General features: G+C 46.4%; 2 non-coding genes across 2 annotated transcripts; both read left to right on the top strand.

Moving 5' to 3' along the window:
* The first annotated feature begins 2,108 nt into the window (after positions 1-2,108).
* On the top strand, positions 2,109-2,272 carry LOC144171217 (U1 spliceosomal RNA). The gene has a single exon (XR_013322891.1). It is a non-coding gene; the product is annotated as a U1 spliceosomal RNA (small nuclear RNA).
* Positions 2,273-2,789: 517 nt separating this feature from the next.
* Positions 2,790-2,862, top strand: Trnaf-gaa (transfer RNA phenylalanine (anticodon GAA)). Its single transcript has one exon. It is a non-coding gene; the product is annotated as a tRNA-Phe (tRNA).
* Positions 2,863-4,081: the final 1,219 nt, after the last annotated feature.

Raw genomic sequence — 4,081 nt, 5'->3', positions numbered from 1 at the left:
ACACACGCACACACACACACACACACACACACACACACACACACACACACACACACACACACACACACACACACACACACACACACACATGCTAATCAAGTATACGGTAGAAATACAGTAACACTATTTGTTCAGACCTGGAGGGATATTTACGGTACATAATTTTCACAGCCATATATTCCCCGTATCCAGATATTCGGTATAGTAAAACTGCAATCAGAAGAGCAAGAGTAAGTTTCTTCAATTCGTGGAACGTTATCCGAGTAGCACAAGATTTGTTCTTTATGCCTGAAGGGGTTGTAGGGGGTTCCATGGACGTAGCTTCGATTCTTGTTATGCTCTAAACCGGCACATATATTCTTTATTGCGTTCGTTAGCGAGTATATACCAAGCCTTCACCACCGTAATCATGTCAAAACCTTTCAGGTTGAGGGTCAGTTCGTCATCGTAACGATGGTTATAATCTGCGCCATTTCGCGGTGGCATAGCACAAACGTTCTCATTGTATTTCCATGTGAATATACAACGCACGCTGCGGATATGCATCTTCTTGCACGCAGCCATAACGAAAGCCAGTTTGTGAAGGGAATGTATGCCATACAGCTTGATGAAAATATCCACACGAGCTTTGTGAGCCTCCCAACATCCCAAAACCTCCTCATAAGACGTTTGTGACAGTGCAGAAAAACTAAAACGTAGGGCACAGAACAAGATTCATCTGATACAAGTAAAAAACAACGAAAGAAATAAAAGACAGCAGTATTACTTCAATTCTGTGCGATGCATGTGTAAGGGCCTTCTGCTTGGTGTGTATCATTACAGAACCTTGACTGTTCATACAAACATCTCAAAAATACTCTAGGGAAGCCTACGCATTTTGAATACTTATCGAGAAGCTCTGAGCACTTTGCCACGCAAATAAGCTATAAAGGATGAGTTAGGTACGATATTCTGACTGATCGATGCTCTTAGGAAAATTGTTTTCTCTCTTCTCATGTGTTAAACTTGTGTGGGATGCAGCTCGAACTTATGGAGAGGTGATCGAAGCTGGAAAAATAACTTAATTATAGTAAACATGCTTTTTAATGCACTTTCCCAGTTGAAAATGATATTTTTAGCTGTATTATTGAACCACAAATTTCTTCTACCTAGAAATATTTATAGCTAGAAATAGGAAGAATGTCTAGCTACAAATTCAGTTTCTAGGTCATTTCTAGCTAGAATGAGATGTTGTTACAGCTGACAGCTATTACTTCCAGCTAGCGTTTGTCACTCCAGATGGAAGGAAAAAAAACAGTGAGCTGGAAATAATTATCTCTACCTAGGCTAAGAATTTTTCTAGTTAGAAACTGTCGATTCCAGCAAGAATCTACAAATCTAGTCAGAAATGAAGCTAGAAATTATGATTTCTTGCTCAGAATGCTCTTTCGACTTTCACGGGGGTTGCAGTAACATTTGTAGTGACCTTCATTGAGGCCTATTTTAGTTTTGTTCACGCCTGTCACACACCTTTTAACTTATTTTCTCCCGCTGTTGCAACGTTTTCTCATGATATGAGACGGCGCAGTCAGTATATAGCTTTTCTCTGCCTAGTAGATGTCCATTCTGTGCACTTCTGTTTACCTTTAAAAGCAGTCGCGGTAACTTATTGAGCATGAAACATATTATCTCTCAAAGGAAGCCCACAAACGTGCACCTGCGTCTAATAGATTTGGCTCACAGGTGTGGATGTCAGCCGGGTCCGAAACGTTACACGCACGTAAGCTTGGAGCTGTGAAATCTTACAATAGCAGGTTTTCCTGCCATTATGAGGGCGATGCGACGCCACGTGCTCTCGTCTTCAGTTGCAAAATGTCCCAGAAATGTCAACCAAGGTTGTGTGCGTTTCCTTTCCTGTGTCTTCTTTAAATATGGTCACTCACAAGTTACGGCAGAGGCCAGGATAGACTAAAAGTTATTGAGTAATTAGTTTATTAGTTTATACAAGTGTGAAAATTATTGTAATATAGTCAATATTGTAGCCATAGTTTGATGTGCTAGCCTTCAGTCACCGGTACCACACGCCATGTTGCCCTGGGTGGGGTAGCGAAGCGCGACATTTTCAAAGCATACTTACCTGGTGCCGGAGTATCCGTGATCATCGAGGCGGAGCTCCCAGGGCGAGACGCGGGCATTGCACTGCGCTCGTGTTGACCCCTGCCACTACCCCAAACTGGGGCAGATGGGGCATGCAATTTTTGGTAGTGGGGGACTGCGTTCGCGCTATCCCCTTTCCTGTTGAATTCCAAAATCAGATCATTGAACACCTCTCTCTTAATAGGTGGCACCTTCCCTGTGCGAGTGTAACTGGTGTGTGTAACCGTGAGAACCCGCTCCACTGTATGCACTTCGTTGAAATTCAGGTAGGCGTTTCGACCTCCACACCTGCGAGATACCATTTCCACAGGAAATGTTATACCAACCACACTGTGAAATTATTAATATTGGTCTTAATTGGTGTACATATTGTGCTAATTACAATATTATAATTCTAATTTACTTGTCACTTCAAACACTCGCCCGTGCAATACACCGTCGCTCGCAGCGCACTGACTCTTTGTACCCATTCGTATAGCCGTGGCGTGCAGCCCGCTGCAAAACTTTTTCAGAGCAGGCTCAGGCGACTGTGACTTATAGTGTCTGGAAGAATGCGTTCGTTGTCCGTGCAAATTGCGCAACCCGCGAGCGACGCCGGGCATGGCCCGCCCCCCGCCGAAATAGCTCAGTCAATAAAAAAAAAAAAAAGAAAAACCGAAATAGCTCAGTTGGGAGAGCGTTAGACTGAAGGTCTAAAGGTCCCTGGTTCGATCCCGGGTTTCGGCAAGCTTTTTTTTTTCTTCTTTTGGGCAATACAGCTTTGTCCTCTGCCGTCTCTTGTTTTGTCCCTCATAGCCCCCATAAATATAGCCAGAAACGATGTCCGGAATACCATTATAGTATCCGCAGAGTGGCAAGTGTCATAAGTATCTGCCTCATCCGGGCGCTAGCACCCTACGGCAAAGTCGTCAGTATCGAGCGCCCAACCACCGTCGACCGTCCTTCGGTCCGAAATGGCCACCGAGTCGTTTACATTGAAATGAGACCCGAAAAGCCTGTGCCGAATTTTATTCGTGTCCTGGAGCACCGTGTAATTTGCGACTACCCCGGAGTACTTCGTGTGTGCAGCCGCTGCAAAAAAGCGGGACACTACAGGAAGGACTGCAAGGAAGACTTCTGCGGCCGGTGCTCGACTTTCGGGCACACTACGGAAAGCTGCACGGCAAGATGTAGGCGGTGCCGCGGCGACCACTCCACGGCTGACTGCATCAAGCCACGAAGATTCGCTGACGTCTTGGCAGGACGCGAACGGTGGGAGCAAAGCGTCGCCATGGAGGAGGACAGCGGAAACCAGGAAGCGCCCCCTTCAACGCCCCCCTCAAGCACCACACCAGCGGAGGAATCTGCGGCGCCGTCTCAGAGCGAGACCAGCCGAGACGATTCCGAGGTAAGGGAACTGCCCCCATCGCCAGCGACTGACACGCTGCAGACACCTGCCACGGAAATGGAAGTTAGGACCAACGAGGACAGCTCGTGCGGCTCCCTGCAGCCCCTCGTCATCGATGAAGATGAATTTCCGATGGAAACGGAACAAGAGGACGGGCAGCTCCACGACTCTAAAGCTAACGCCAGTAGAGAAGAAAGCTGCCCGGATTCGGACTGCTCTGTGACAAGCGGCGACGTGAAAGCAGCGCGCGACGAACTTCGACGCACCAAGCACCGAGCCAAAAGACAAAAAAAAAAAGAAGAAGAAACGGACCCAAGCACGAGCGATGACGAAGTCAAGTAAGATAAAGGCATCGCCTGCTATTCTCTTACTTATGCTACTGAGACTAGGGACGCTTAATGTTAGAGGCTTCAAAGACAAAGACAAACAACGTGACGTCATACACTTTGCTCGCATGCACAATGTAGACATTTTATTATTACAGGAAACAAACCTCTCCAGAGCAGCAGAAGTGTATGAGCTGAAAAGGAAGTTTAGCGTGGACTGCTTCTTTAGCCT

This window comes from Haemaphysalis longicornis, unplaced genomic scaffold (genome assembly GCF_048455015.1).
Source record: "Haemaphysalis longicornis isolate Haplotype H1 unplaced genomic scaffold, Haemaphysalis longicornis Haplotype H1 scaffold_2, whole genome shotgun sequence".
Taxonomy (NCBI): Eukaryota; Metazoa; Arthropoda; class Arachnida; order Ixodida; family Ixodidae; genus Haemaphysalis; species Haemaphysalis longicornis.
Note: the sequence above shows the minus strand (reverse complement) of the source record. Positions and strands in the feature narration are given on the sequence as shown.